This window comes from Vicugna pacos, chromosome 15 (genome assembly GCF_048564905.1).
Source record: "Vicugna pacos chromosome 15, VicPac4, whole genome shotgun sequence".
In the NCBI taxonomy this organism is placed as follows: Eukaryota; Metazoa; Chordata; class Mammalia; order Artiodactyla; family Camelidae; genus Vicugna; species Vicugna pacos.
The window spans coordinates 2,022,990-2,039,359 of NC_133001.1; the positions used below are offsets into that span (position 1 = coordinate 2,022,990).

Below are 16,370 nucleotides of genomic sequence, written 5' to 3' on the forward strand. Positions count from 1 at the left end.
ACCCCAAAGAAGGGCCCTAATCAAGCACGCTCTCCCTGCTGGGTGCCACCACCACGTGACACTGCATCTGCTCCCCAATGCCGAGGGTGCCACTTCCATCCACTGTGTGATGCCATCATGCATAGAGGACAAGGAGGATGCAGATACTGGAGCCACAGGGATACAGACACAGGGACGAAAGGGCAGGAAGCCATGAGAAGAAAACTGAGACCCTGAGAGTGGAAGCCAAGCTCAGCTCCATACAGGAAAAAACAAACGCTTCACATGCACTTGATCCCTCATCAACCCCCTGCCCCCAGCATCCCCAGGGACACTGCAAGGTCCCACAGTGAGATGCCACAGGGTCTTGCCCCTCCCTCGTGGTTCACGCCCAACAGGCCCCCCACCCACATGTCCCTCTGCACGGCCCTGCCGTGGGCACTGCTGCAGGAAGCAGTCTCGAGTCTCCATCCCGTGGCCCTGGCACTCGGCGCCCTGTACGAACGCCCACTGTACTCACGTGTGCCCTGCTGCCACCCAGGGAGCAGCTGGTGGAGCACAGGCTCCAACTTGTCTTTCAGGGGATGACCCCTCCCAAGCACGGATCTGGGACAGAGCAGCCTGGCGGTCAGGAGGGGAGTGTGGGCCTAGATGGGATTAGCAGTGGGGTGTGATGCAGAGGCCAACTGGGCAGGGAGGGGCAGAGGTGCTGGGGAAGTTGGGGTCCGGTGCCCACCCCACTTCCCCCTGGAGGCTCGGTGTTCTCCAGCACTGTCTACAGGCAGCTGGGACAGGATCTCCACTGGCTTTGCGTCCAGGTCCCCAGTGTGGGGGCTGGAAAAATAGCTGGAGCCCCAACTAGGTCTAAAGAGTGAATGAATGAATGAAGGAATGAAGGAATGAAGGAAAGACACCCCACCCATCCCAGTGTTGCCTTACACAACAGGGTGATGAGGAGATGGGGTTGAGGATGGTGCTCGGGCTCTGTTTCCTGGGCAAAGGTCCTCGCGCCCTGCTGCCCCGTCCCTGTGGTCCTCGGTCCACTTTCCTCTGAGCATGTCTCCTCCTCATCCCACTCCTGCCCCAGCCATGACCTGTGTGCTCGTTCTCCCACGCCCCCCAGGGACAGCACGAGTGATCAAGATCTCACAGCTGCTGGCTGAGCACCAGGCTGAGCCTCCCCGACACCCAGCAGACTGGCTGCTGAGGGCCTCCAGGCCCCTCCGGCCACCCTCCTTCAGCCCTCTCCTGGGTCTTCTCCATCCTGGCCCTCTCCCCTCGGCAGTCATGACTTCATGCCCCCAAAGACCTGAGCCCCTTAGTAGCCCCAGTGCCACGGGGGATACGATGAGGGACAGCCTCTAAACACAGGGGAGCCATTGAGGAGTGAGGAGTGGAGAGGCCTCACATCTGGAGCCAGCACTCCAGGCCATGCTGATGGGCTCGGGAAGAGGCTGCTTCACCCAGGCTTTCTCTCTGAAGGCCACACTTAAGGTTCCCAGATCACTCCCTCTTCAAGGGACCCCGGTGCCATCATCCTACTTAGTCTCAGGATTGCCCTGAGGCCTCTGCCCTCCCAGCAAAGCAGGGTTAGGGTGAACTCAACAAGGGCACTCACCCTCACCGAGCATCTACTGTGGGCCAGGTTCAGGCCAGGCCAGGCACCCTGCATGTGCTGACATGGCACCCATGTACCAGGAACGAAGGAGACGGCACTGCCAAGGCCCAGCTCTAGGACCCAAGCTACACCTCGGCGACTGCCCCATGCCACCTACTCCACTGGGACTGGAGCAGGGGAGCTGGGCTGCCTGAGGGCAGGTCACACCTGGCCTGGCAAGAGGGTCCCCAATGCCACTTGGAGCCTGGCTTCTCTGTGGCCCTGGGGAGCAGACCCACCTCCTGGGGTGAGAATGATGGCACAGATCCCAGAGGGTGGGCTCTGAAGCCAAAGGGCCAGGTTCAAATGGGGGCCCCGCCACCCACCGTCATGGGCCCATCAAGTACATCCCATCCCAGCCTCACACCCATCATCTAAGGACGGACTGATGCCTGAAATGGTGGGAGATGACAGGTGTGGGCATGCTGCTGGGATCAGAGTTGATCCCAGGGAACCCACTTTGATGGCCAGCAGGTGCAGTATCCAGGTGCTCTCCTCTGGAGAGATCTGCTGGACAGGTGCAGAGTTCCCTCCCAGTGGTCCCCATGCCTGTGCTGGGAACTAACCATCAAGGGGGTCTGATGAATGAACTGGTCACTAGGAAGGGACACCACTAACTCCCCCAATTTGGAAGGCAGGGCTCCTTCTCCCTGCTGAGTTATGTGGCAACCGAGACCTCCACACCCCCCACACCCTTGCAGAAACTTCTCTCCTCTCACAGAGCCAACCCTCCCATGGGGTCCCACTTTCCCCTGAACCCAGAGGCAGAGTCCCTCTGCCAGACAAGGGACGGGTAGAAGGGGTGGCTCCAACCTTACTGGGGTGGGTGTGTACCGTGCTTGACCCCTGAGCTCCTAGCTGTGCAGTAGAGACCCAGGGAGGACTTGCCAGGGACGGCCGCAGGCGGGGGCAGGGCTGAGCTCTGCATGGACCCTGACTCTGGGGGGCCGAGGGCCTGGTTCTGAGCCCCATCCTGGGTCTGTGATCCCACAAGGGAGGCCTCTCTGCTCTCGTTGTTCAGATGGGAAGATGTGAACCTGTCCACGTGAAGCAATGCCCTGCCTCCCCCATTGAGGAGGGGGCCGAGTGGGATGGGGCTCCACACTCTTCAAAGAAGGTTGCTCCCACCAAGGTTGGCTCTCTAGGGAGCAACCTGGGCAAGGGAGTCCGGCCTCCCCCCTGCCCCTGCTCCATGCTGGTCACCGCAGTACACAGAAGCCTTGAGTCTCAGACCATCCAGGAACCAAATGTTCACTCCACATACAGCAGAGACAACTGAGGCTCAAAGAAACGTGGTCCAGCCAGGAGGGTCTGCCCTGGAGACGGCGTGGAGGCCCCAGTCTCAGAAGACAGGTGAAGCCAGGGTCTCAAGGGTACTGCACAAATAGGACTTCACTCTGAACTGGGAATGTTGTGGAAGGACCCTGGGGGCCAGGGGCAGGAGAAGGGGAACAGACCAGGGCCTGGAGGAAGGCGGGGAGCCCCAAGACTGCCTCCATGCCCTCGGGACAGGGTAGGGGAGCAACTCTGAAGGTATGAGAGCCGAGGCTACCCAGACATCGGGACTTCATCACTGCCACTCCGCTCGGGGGACCTCAACAGCCTATGACCATGCCTATTTGGGAAATGCAGACAGAGGCGCCAAGTTATCCACCAGGCTGACAAGGAGAGGAGCTGGGATCAAACCCAGGATCAGATTCCAAGTGCTCTGCTCACTGGCCCCCAGACTAAGGCTGCCTGCCAAAACTGACTACAGGGTCCCCCGCCTGGCACTCTATACCTCAGTGGTCTCCCTGTTGAGCCATCCCACCCCATCACGCTGAGATAAAGGGACAGAAGCCTGGGATCCAGGAGACAGGACTGGAAGCAGGGCCAGGGTGGGCACGTCCTGCCCATCCTCCTTTTGCTGCCCCAGCCCAGGTCCCAACTGGAAGCCTGAGTGACGAGGAAACTGACAGTGGGAGAGAGAGGATGCCCCTTGGTTCCAAGGCAACTGCTGCAGCACTCAGTCTTTCAGGATAGACTCAGGTTAGGCCTCAGCTGCTAAAACACCCATTATTTCGGGGCTGGTTACCTTGGTAACTCAGGTGGCAAGGATGTGGTGGGAGGAGGGGGCAGAGAGGAGGGATCAAATCAGGATAGGCCAGGCAGGGGGCCAGTGGCTCACAGGACAGACTACCCCCCAAGCCTAGACATGACCGTGGTCACACACTGAGCCTTGATCTTCATCACAGACTGACTTCTGATCCTGGACACAGGGTGCTTGTCCCCAGTAACAGATAAGCCCTGATCCTGGTCACAGATCACCCCCCGACCTTGGCCGCACTTCCACCACAGAGGGACGCTGGACTACTGGTGGATGCTCTGCATCATGTACGGAGCCCTGGTCCCAGAAACAGACTGCCCACGACCTTGGCCGTGCTCCCATCATGGAGGGACACTCAGCGAGTGGTGGCTGCTAGTTTTGTTGTCATTGTTATATCTTTAACGTGTGTCCCACTCACAGCTGACACTTGACAAATGTTATTCAGACTACTGCATCCACAATGGGGGACTGTCCACAAGGACTCCTGGGGCCTGCAATGCTGGGCAGAGGCTCTCAAGACCCCCGTTGCTGGGTGGTAACAGGGCCCCTGGGCTGGGTGGGCTATTAAGGGGCAGCAGAGGAGTGGGCAAGGCTGGGGGTTGGGCTGCCCCTCCAGGCCCAGAGAGAAGCAGTCAGTCTTCCCTGGCTCAATGCCCCCTCTGTCTGTAAGCCTCGTTTCTGTCTCATTACTGGATTAACAGAGCCAATTAATGGTGGCCAGGTAGCCTTGGCCACCTAGGAGAGAGGGCACATGGTGAGGGGGCTCCCAGCCTCCTTCCCACCCTGATGGCCCAGCCTGGAGGCTGTGGCCTCCCTGGCCTGTGGCCTCCCTGGCCCGTGGCCCCAGTCGGCCGGGATGAGGGCCCTGCGAGAGGGCTGCATCCTGCTAGGCCTTCCTGCTTCCTGGGCAGAGCTCTCAGCCCAGCAGGTGGGGCAGCAGAGGCAATGGGTCCATTACCTCTGCTGTCCATTCCTACCCTGCTCTTGCCTACCAGGCTGGTTCCCCAGGCATCCAGGGCGTGGTCCAGAGCCTCTGAAGTTAGGGCCTGCCCTGGGGCAAGGGAACTCCTCCTCAGCCCCTTGCATGGATGTGCAAATGAGGACCACAGGGGACAAGACCTCTCTCTGAATTCCCCTACACAGTCCCCAGTACCCTCTACCTTAGCACCCATGGGTCCTGACTTGGCCCATCTGGCCAGGGGTAGGAAAACGCACAAAAGACTACCATGAGAGGGAGAGGGACATGGAGCTGAGAGGCCAGGGGAGCGGGAGGGTAGCTGCTGAGATGCCGCCAGGCAGAGACAGAGGTGGAGGACAGAGAACAATTGCTCTGGCCCAAGAAACACTTTCCAGCCCAATGCGTGATGTAGCCATGTCACATTTGGACAGGCCAGGCGGGGTCAGGCCTGAAAAAAGGCCACGTGTTGGCCTGGGCCTCCTGCTGGCTCCCAGCTGGGCTACACATGTGACCCAGCCTCCCCTAACCAGGGTGAGGGGCGAAGCTCCCTAGCACAGGCTCAGCCAGCAAGAACTGGGGCCGGGCACCTGCCTAGCTCAGCTGTGTGTCTTCTCAATGACTGCTGGACCTGTTTAGTCTGCGTGCCACCCCACCCTGACATACATGTGCACACACACACTCCTCCTACCAGTAAAGTGCAGTGCAGGAGACACCACAGGTGGCACAACCAGGTGACAAGAGCTGGTTCTTCCCTCTGTCTCCCCCTTACAAGCTGTGTTACCCTGGTTGCTGCCTTAACATCTCTGTGCCTCATTCCACTACATAAGCATTAATCCAAGGCCTCCTGTGTGCCAGGTTTCATCAGCCAGCAGGGCAAACTCCTCTGCCTTGTTGGGAGCTACATCGTGGCAGGACAGAGAATAAGGACACAGGAATTACCCGGTGTTCACAGCCAATGCCATGTGGGAGGAGAAAAAGACAGGGTGCAGTGAGAGTGCGGCTGGGGCTGCTGCCACTTGAAGCAGCACGGTCAGGGGGTCAGGATGGCCAGGGCATGACAAGCTGAGGGAAGGGGCCCTGTGGGTGTGCAGTTAAGAGTGTTCCAGCCCAGGGAACAGCCTGTGCAAAGGCCCTGCGCAGGGGGCCGCCTCGCTGAGGAGACATCCCCGGGCTGCTGGGAGGAGTAAACTGGTTGACAGGCAGTGCTTCCTGCACAAAGGAGACACTCAGATGTGGCTGCTGTCACCACCACCAAGATCTTTACTTCAAGGTCTCAGAGCATCAAGGCCTTTGGAGTCCCGGGCACACACATGGGGTCTGAGGTGTCTCTGGGCCGAGTGACCGTGTCCTGTCCTGCAGCCGAGCTCCCCACTTTACATCGTGGCAGCCCCAGCCCTCAGGACCTGCCAGCAGTCTTCCCCCAAGGACCCCAAGCCCTGCCACACAGTCTTGACATGCGCTTTGTCACAACTGTTGAAATCGGCCTACACACACACTCATACACGGTGGATGCGAGTACCTCCCACGCTCACCCACAAGCACAAAAGAACGCAATGCACACACGTACATACTGACATGCTGGAAGGGGGCAGGCGTGATCGTGTGCACACACGTGCCCCATGCACTGAATACATGCACACACACCCCTTGTACACACTCCACCCTGAAGGAAGGAGAAAAGCTGCCCCAGCCAAGGTGGCAGTGACCTCCACCTTGCCCAGCCCGAAGATCTGCCCTCAGGCCTCCCACCCCAGTGCTGGACGCCCTGATACATGGATACAAGATTGAGATTTTCTGATGTTTCCTGGATGCCACACTTGCACCCTCTTCCCGGGGTTCTGGCCACCTCTTTCCTCCTTTTCTGATCCTCTCCAGCACCACACTGCTTCAACATGTTTCTCACCTAGGGTACTCTGATGGGGGCCATGAATAGAAACAGGTCCAGGATAACCAGCCTCCTTTGAAACTTCACTTAGCTTATTCTGTGCCTCTACAAATGCTATTCTGTGGGATCCATAAGTGCCATTGGCTCAGGAGAGGCCAAGGGCCCTGGACCACATCACCTGGTCCCGTGATGACCTGCTGGCAGGAAAGCCCAGCCCAGACTGGCCCCCACTGCCCTCCCAGCCCTGGCTAAGGCCCCAGCCTCCCGCAACATCCTACACTTCCTTCAAAGGGGGGGCTCCCCTCCCAATTGTCTGCAGGGTTCCCTACCTGCCCTGCTGCCATGGAGGCCCGCCCGGGGTCCCAGTTCACAGATCATGCCCTCCTGGACCGGTGCCCCACTCACCAAGGAAACCAAATGACTAAGAAGGTGGACTGTGCCCCAACCCCTCCTTGCTGGGACCCGCCCAGCACACTGGTACACCCGCCTTCCCCTGTGACGGCCACAGGCTTGCCCATACCTCTTTCAAAATCTTAAACACAGGCCCCTGAGCAAGTCAGCCCGGCTCCAGATGACACGCAGCCCCGACACCAGGGAACCCCCTCACCCTGCACCTGACACCTGCTTCTTGTGTTTGGGTGTTACCGCCTCCTCCCTCCCACGACCTGGAAGGCAGCACCAGGACACAAAGGACTTTCCTTGTGCCTCTTTACTGCTCCTCGTCCCTGGAGCAGAACACCTCACAGGAGCTGGGGAACTAGCTGTAGGATAAGGATTTGTGCGGCCACAACACAGGCAGCCCCTAAACGGCATCTCCTGACCACACATCCCAAAGGCCGACTCTCAATTTGCCCCCATGTCCCAGGAAGCCCATGCAGACCCTGCCACAGGCCATGGCAGCCTGCTGGCCCATTAAAACCGTCCTACCTGCAGAAGAGGAGGGACCTTCTCCCAGCCAGAAACGAAACACTCCCTCATCTTGGGAGAAACTAGACCCATTCTTCCCTGCACACTCAGCAAGCACCTCCCAGTGTGCCGGCACCACGCCCAGCCCTGGGGGCCTCAGGCAGGAACCCCAGGTCCCTATTCCCTCAGTGAGCCTGCAGAGAACATTTCTCAGTGCAACTAGCTTCCCTGAGGGAGCCCTCAAGGGTGGTGGCCAGAGCAGCCCAGCAGAAGAGACCCTCTCCCCATTCCCTCTGCCCAGAATGCTGCTCTCTGGGCCTCTCCCTAGTGGTCACTCACCTGGAGCGCAACCCTGCCCCATCCTGGGTCAGGCTGGTGAGGCAGTTCTCAGGGCCACCAGTCACGTCATGGGGGTTGTGGTTGCCCATGATCAGGTGTTCCAAGGAGAAGCTGTCGCTGGGGTGGGAGGGCGCCGCCCTAGAGCCCAGGATCATCTTTCTGCGGCAGCTGTCCCTTCATCTGCAGGAACTGATTTGCTGGCCTGCAGTAAGGGCATGGGCCCTGAGGTGTCGCAGAGCCTTAGCACCTTGTCACAGCTCTCCAGGTCCAGGTAGCTGGGTGTGGACTCCAGGAAGGATTCCAATTGGTAGATTTCAACACAGGTGGGGCTGCTGCAGGTGGGCACCTTGGCCACTTTCATGCAGAGCTTGTAGCGGTGCAGGTTCGGGTTGCACAGGGTCCAGGAAAAGCGCAAAGCACTGGCAGAGAACTCAGTGGCCGCCAAGAAGTACTTGAAGAACTTGTCCTGCACCAGCATGGGGCACGGCCCACCCCAGGGCACACATCCGTCTCTGAGGCCACACTTGGCTGGTGCCCAAGCAGCAGCAGCAGATGGAAAACCCTAGGGTGATCGGGACATCGGCCTGGCCCATCATCTTTGGTGGGCCTGGTGGGCCACCAGGGTTCCACGGGCTGAACAGGCATGCGCGGGCCAGGCCCTGACATTCCAGGGTCTGGCGGTGAGCAGGGCCAGGGCGCAGGGGCTCTGAGCGCAGGCAGGAGGAGGAGATGGCTTCAGGAGAGTGAAGGGGCAGCAGTGGCTTATAACATCCAGGATCCTGACCTCGGCCTGGGGCTGCCAGCAGCAGCTGAAAGAGAAAGCAGAAAAGGGGACTGTGGTGGGGAGTCTCGGACTTGGGCTGCTGGGGGCAGTGACAATCCCGGGCTTTGGGACCTGAAACAGGCCTCGGCCTTGCTCTCAGGCAACTGCTCTCTGTACCTGTCTGCCACCTGCCAGTGTGTCCATGGGAGCAGGGAGCCAGAGATCTGGGCACATTCTACCCAATCTATGCATGGGTGGGAGCAGCTGGCAGCCCCATCCAGGATCGTAGGCCACATGGTTCTCGGTTGTGCCCAGCTCGACAGACTGGCATGGGCCCCAGGGCTCTGGGCCTGCCTGCACACCCCATGGTGGCCATAGAGATCATTCCCACTCTGGGCCTCTCTGACCTCACCCCTCCCCAACCACACCTTTCAGGGAAGGATCTGTAAACCCAGCCAGAGGGGATGCAGGACAGGGAAGCAGAGGAGAAAGGTCATTCCAGCCATCCCCCAGCCTCCCTGCAGCCCCACCCTCTGAACCTCAGCCTATGTGGGTGCGGAAACCCCTCCCATCTCTACCTCCTCACAGCAGGAGTGACTGGTTCTTTGGGGGATGAGGGTGGGTTCAGACCTCAGTCTCTGGCTGTGACTTTGACATCCAACTGCCTCCTCTCTGCCTCCACCCACCCTGCTGCCAGTCACAGGGCCCCTCAAGTGCTCCCTTCAGCTGCTCACCTGAGCTCCTGCCAGGAAGCTTCCCTCCCTTCTACCTGCTCCCACATTCATTTGCACACTCATTCACTTTCATTTGGAAACAGGAGAAAAGGAGAAAAGAGGATCCAGGCAACGTCTGTGCTAAGGCTCCTGAGCTGCCATTTAGCCTGTAAGTCCCGGCACAACAGGACTAACATCAGCACCTACAAGTAACAGCTTGTTTTCTCCTTTAATATTTCTATGCTATTCCTTTTTCTACATTTATCAAGTTGACTTGAATAGCTGTGAACCTTGATTAATAACAACGATGGGCATGTGCTGCTTCTGATTTTACTGGAATAAATGGAGATGAAATTTATCACAGCAATGGAGCCCATGCACCATGGAATATCTGGGTTTAATCTCAGCTGCTAGCACTTACCAGGTACGAACACAGGCAGTCTCCCTTTGCTCATTTATACAACAGTGGATGATTAAGGAAAGCCGACTCTTGCCTCCTCTACACCACTGGTCTTATCAGAATGCTTTCTTCCAGGCGGCAGCACCCCAGGCTTGGCAGCATCTCTACAACCTGGCTGGTGCTGAATGGACACAGCAGCTCAGAGAACGGCTCTGTGACACGGGGAGACATTTGCAGCAACTGTTGATTTACATGGAGATCTTCTCTGAAAACAAAAAAGGCAAGAGAGCAGCATTATGTAATCACATCTATAATTAAGGCTACAGGTAAAAAGTATGTTACTTTGAAACCAAGACCACTTTTTGGCCAGGTAACAGTGCGAATTACATCACAGACCTTCTAAATCATGGTATTTCACACTTTAAATGGAAAAACAATATTCAGTAACAATATTCAGTGGTGGTGCTTCTAAGTTATACTCTCACTACACAGTTAATTTTCTATAAAATGAATCTAATGGTATAGTTCCCTTGCCTAAAAACCTTTAGTCATTCTCCACTACACAGAAGACTCAATATATTATTTCTTAGCTTTACATATTAAGTTGTTCACTGTAAGCCCCGAAATCCTATCTTCCAGTCTCTATACTTCTAACTCTTCCCCTGACACACAATTTATAGCTTAACCTTCTGCTATCATCCCCACCACGTCATCCTCTGAATATGCGTGCTGCTTTGTCCCTTTAACTCTCTACACACCCAGGACCCTTTATCTACAACTCCCTCTTAATTCTCTGCCTAGAAAACTGACAGCAATTATTTAAGCCCAGTTCACGCATACCTGGGAACTCCTGTCTGACTCTCACACAGTCTATCCCTCTCTCCTCTTGTTCCTGCAACACTTTTGCCCATATGTCTCATGTAGAGCTTTTAACACTATACTATGTTTATACAAGTGCTTCTCTGCTTCATATGAAAAAATTAAAGAAAACATTGTACACTTACCTGTGCCCCCAGAGCCTACCATACTGTGGTGCATGGGGGGCCACAGTCGTGCGAAATGAAGTATGTGAATGAATGAACTCTGTATCTCTGTCTCTTATGCCAGCTGCCTCCCACTCACGCTCTGGTTTCCATCCTGTGTATGTGTCTCCTACAACTATTATTGCTACATGGGGACCCTGGGTTGTGCTACGTGTCCCTGTCACTGTCCTGTTCCCTATCTCTGTCACTCGTGGCCATAATGGTAGTGAGCAAAGCACCCGCCCAGCAGTGTCGTGGTGGTGACGAGGGGAACACTAGCTCCATGACACAGTACTTCCAACTGGGCATCTCACTACTCAACATTAATACAGCTGTATTCTAGGGAAGATTTCCCAAGAAAAATTCTACTCATCATTAACCTTTCTGAGGATGACAGAAGTCTGAACAGATAACATGAAACCCAGAGAATACTGTTGCAGCTACTACAGCAAAAGAGGGGGGTGGCCCTCTGTGGTGACGATGTCCAGGGTGAGTGCAGGTTACAGCTCCAGAAATGTGTCTGTGATGCTAGTGTTTCTTATGCACAAAGACGAACACCCTCATGTCCAGACTCAGAGATCCACAACTCCTCCCAAATACACACAAACACACAATGTGTAGAAACTGCTATTAAAAGGAACTATCAACTGAAGAAATAATCACAATCAAAAGTTCTTAAGTGCAGGTTCAATAACTGTCTCTCCATTAGATGTTTCTTCCCAATATATTCTGCAAAATTTACCTGAAGTTTTTTTCCTGACTGTTTCAATCTGTTCAGAAAAGTGAGTGGAAACCAGCTCTGCAGCTTTACCAGGCTTCAGGGACACAAGTTCCTGGAATGAAAGACAAAGCTAAAATAATCTTTAATGCTAAATTTAAATACAATTTCCACAGATGTGAAGCATGAGCACCTACTTTAAAATTTCCATGAGCTTCTACACTGCATTTCAGGAAACCTCAATACAGGGCCTCAATTTTAATTAACGGCATACTGCAAATAAGCAAAATTTTAAAAGTACCATTCAAAACATCAGATTTTGATATAAACCTATTTCAGAATTCTTAGAAAATGAAAGCACTAAACATTCAGGATCTAGGCGATGACACCTACAGGATGAAAAGGAAAACACACCTCCCCGAACTCCCCTCAGTGAATTTCACCCTTGACATCAAAGTAGTAACTTCAAAGAAATGAAAACAAGAATAGAGTTATGATTTTTCTGACTAAGAATTCTGAAATTTTACTTCTGATGCCTGGTGGACTTTGAAATCAGAAATGTCTTAAGAAACTAACAGGGTCGTAACTCGAAGAGGTTGACCACTCTTCGTAAGGCCTATTTCTGTCAAATCGAAGACTTTCAATGTGCCCTCTCCTTGAACTTCCCTACATACCACTGGGTCTCCTTTTCTTCTTGAGACTCTCTGCATACTTGGTTTCTGTGACCCTATTCCACCTTTCCAATTGCATGTTCTATTGTTGAAATGCAAAGACTGTCTACAGGACAACATATTATATTGTCAAATAAAAATAAGTTATTGTGGCTGAAAAATTTACGATATAAATAGTAATTTGTCATAGTATTTGCAGATCAATAATAATTGGCCGACAGAAATAACTGTAGTTTACACCACTTTTATGCAATACACCTCAAAACAGAGCAGGCAATATCACAAATGAAAAGGAAATGTTACTACTGATCTTCAGACATTGAAAAGAAACTATTATGAATTAATTTGTGCTGAGAATTTGAAGATTTAAACAAAATGGGTAAATTCCTAGAAAAATATAATTTACTCAACTGATATAAGACATGGAAAAACTGCATTGATTTTTAACCACTAAAGAAAATGAATAGTCAAAAATCTTCCCATATGGAACACTCTAGGCCCAAACAGCTTCACTGGTAAGTCCTAGCAATCGTAAGGAAGGAGTATTTCCAACATTAAATCTCTTATTAAAAATTGAAAAGAAAAAACTTCTTCAGCTCACTGTATAAGGCTAACAAAATTTTGATACTAAATCCAACAGAAGATAAGAAAGAAAAGGAAAATTACAGATCGATCTTAACCATGAACACTGATACAAACATCCTAAATAAAAACAAAATACAAAATGCATAAAAAAGATAATACATTAGGATCAAGTTACAGTTATCCACAGAGTTCAAGGCTGGTTTAATATCAATAAAATTTACAATGACAATATAATAAGGGAGAAAAGGTAGTAAAATTTACTGTTGAGAAAAACCGTTAGCATACAAAAAATAGACTTCCATAAAAAATTGTATAGTAAATACTGCACATATTAGAAATAAAAGCTTTTTAATATTAACAATAGCACTATTGTGCTAAATAATATAAAGTTGTGACAGTAAATCTAACAATCTAGAGATGAAAATCTCTACAGAGGAATTTATAAAACTTTACTGAAAGAAAACTGAATAAAGGGTTATGCCAAGTAGTCATTAAATAGAAGACTCACAATGTAAACATGTCAATTTAAATTGAAATTGAATGACAGATTCAATGCAATCCCTATCAGAATTGTAAGGTTAAAACAGTTTTTGGGGGGAACTTGACAAGTTGATTCCAAAATGTGTTTGGAAGTATCAAAGGTCAAGAATAGCCAATATTCTCCTAAAGCTATCAAGACTTATAACAAAGCAATATTTAGGACAGTGTGGTACTGATGTAGAGATGAAGCTCAATCAAACAGAAGAGGGCCCAGAAAAACAGACCAAGCATGTAGACTCTTGCTACACTCATGGTAAGGCCGCACTGCTGAGCATGGGGAAAGGCAACCTTTCAACACAACTGCTGCTAGGAGAACCAGGCATCCATATTTTAAAAAATTAGATGGATCTCCACCTCAAACTACATACAATACTGCTTTCAGATGGATCTAAGATTTAAAGATGAGAAGAAAAAAAAAAAAGAAAACTTCTACATAATAAAGGAGAACTTCTCCTTTGATATGGAAACAAAAATTATTTTGACTACTTCAGAAAAAGAAAAATGCTTTTATTAAAAAGAACCATAGAAAAAAACCACAGAGAAGGTATTTGCAACAGGTATCACTGACAAAAAGACTTAACATCCAGGTACATAAAGAACTCCTACAGATCAATGAGGACAAGACATTCCACCAGAAAAATGGGCAGAAGACTTGAACAAGCACATCACAGAAAGGAAATTTAAATGGCCAACAAATATAACCAGCCTACCAATCTCATTAGTAATTAAGGATATGTAAATTTAAAACGTAATGAAATATTGTATCATTATGCATACACTAGATTGATAAGATGTTTAAATCAAGCAAGAATATAGAGCTAATGGCAGAGGGAGGGAGGCTGCCCTACAGAGCTGGTGGATTTGCCCCAGGCTCCTTTCTCCCCCATACCAGGCTTGCGGGCAGCCTTTGCTGCACCCAGTGGTGGGACACACATTTCCTAGTTTGCTTACTCGAGGCTGGTAAGATGTGGTCAGCTGGTAGCGGTCAGGTGGCCCCCACCGCCTGCCGCCCACCGCACCCCACCCACCTCCCAGGAGCAGGCAGACTGGGACACATGGTCCCGTGACCTGAGGCAGCAGAGGCCACCCCCAAGCCAGGCTACAAGGGAGACTGGAGCAAAGAGGCCGGCTCCTCCAAGGCAGGCACCCTCCCTCAGCTGACCCCTCCTCCCTGACTGCACCATGCCCACCTCCTGTGAGCTTGCTGACCTGGGGACATGCCTACAGTGAACTTGAGGCAGCAGAGGCCACCCTCAGGCCAGGCCACAGGGGAGATGGGAGCAAATGACTAGTTCGAAAGGGGCAGCCCCCCTCCTCCCACCGCTGCTGCCACTCTCCCAGCCCCCTGACTGCACTGAGCCCATGGTCTTATCAAAGTGGGTACAGAGGGAACATATTTCAACATAGTAAAAGCTATTTATAGCAAACCTACGGCCAGCTTAATACTCTTACAGTGAGAAGCTGAAAGCCTTTCTGCTCAAATCTCGAACAAGGATGCCCACTCTCACCAGCTCTATTCAATACAGTATCAAAAGTTCTAGCATACCAATTAGACAACAAAAAGAAAGGAAAGAGGTAATAAACTTGTCATATGCGGATGACATGGTACCATACACAAAAACCCTAAAGACTCCACAGAAAAACTGTAAGAGCTAATGAAAGAATTCAGCAAGGTAGCAGGATACAACATCAACATACAGAAATGAGTGGCATTTCTTTACATGAAAGTAATAATCCCTTTTAAAACTGCATCGAAAAAAATAAAATACTTAGGAAGAAATCTGACCAAGGAAGTCAAAGACATATGCGTAGACATACAAAACACTGACTAAGGAAATTAAAGAGAACTTAAAGAAATGGAAAGATATCCCATGTTCTTGCACTGGAAGAATTAATATTGTTCAAATGGCCACACTGCTCAAACGAATCTACAGATTTAATGTGATCCCCATCAAATTACCCAGGACATTTTTCAAGGAATTACAACAAATTATCTTCAAATTTATATGGAATCACAAAAGACCCAGAATTATCAAAGCATTACAGAAGAAAAAGAATGAAGCTGGAAGAATAACCTTCCCAGACTTCAGACAATACGACAGAACTGCAGTCAAAACAGCCTGGTATTGATACAAAAAGACACATGGATCAATGCAACAGAACAGAGAGCCCAGAAGTAAACCCACAAACTTTTGGTCAATTAATCTTTGACAAAGGAGGCAAGAATATACATTGGAGTAAAGACAGTCTCTTCAGCAAATGGTGTAGGGAAAACTGGACAGCTGCATGTAAATCAATGAAATGAGAATATTCCCTCACACTATACACAAAAATAAATTCAAAATGGCTAAGACTTAAACATGTAGACAACACACTATAAACCTTAAAAGAAAACATAGGCAAAGCATTACCTGATATACATCTCAGCAATGTTCTCCTAGGACAGTCTACCCAAGCAACAGAAATAAAAGCAAAAATAAACACATGGGACCTAAGTGAACTTACAAGCTTTTGCGCAGCAAAGGAAACCATAAACAAAACAAAATGACAACCTACAGAATGGGAGAAAATATCTGTAAATAATTCAACTGACAAAGGCTTAATTTCCAGGATACATAAACACCTCATAAAACTTAATAACAAAAAACCAACCAACCCAGTCCAAAAATGGGCAGATCTAAATAAGCATTTCTCCAATGAAGACTACAAATGGCCAACAGGTACATGAAAAAAATGCTCACTATCGCTAATTATTAGAGAAATGCAAATCAAAACTACAATGAGGTATCAGCTCACACAAGTCAGAATGGCCATCACTCAAAAGCTCATGAAGATAAATGCTAGAGAGGGTGTGGAGAACAGGGAACTCTCTTACACTGCTGGTCAGAATGTAGTTTGGTATAATCATTATGGAAATTCCTCAAAACACTAAAAATAGACTTACTCTATGATCCAGCAATCCCACTTCTGGGCATAAATCTAGAGGGAACTCCAATGTGAAAAAAATACCTGCCTCCCAGTATTTATAGCACCACTATATACAATAGCCAACACATGGAAGCAACCTAAATGAAGCAACAGGTGACTGGATAAAGAAGTTGTGGTACATTTATACAATGGAATACTACTCTGCCATAAGAAAGGATAA

At 50.8% G+C, this 16,370-nt stretch overlaps 1 protein-coding gene across 7 annotated transcripts in view; it reads right to left on the reverse strand.

The window, feature by feature from the left end:
• Positions 1 to 16,370, reverse strand: part of LOC102541550 (coiled-coil domain-containing protein 144A-like) — a 134,269-nt gene that overhangs the window by 93,532 nt on the left and 24,367 nt on the right. For all 7 annotated transcript variants that reach the window (XM_072937405.1, XM_072937414.1, XM_072937404.1 and 4 more), the window contains exons 8-10: positions 11,451 to 11,541; positions 9,708 to 9,951; positions 7,811 to 8,619 (exon numbers count right to left, since the gene is read on the reverse strand). The gene's annotated coding sequence lies outside the window, so the exon portion shown is untranslated. The remainder of the gene's footprint in view (positions 1 to 7,810; positions 8,620 to 9,707; positions 9,952 to 11,450; positions 11,542 to 16,370) is intronic.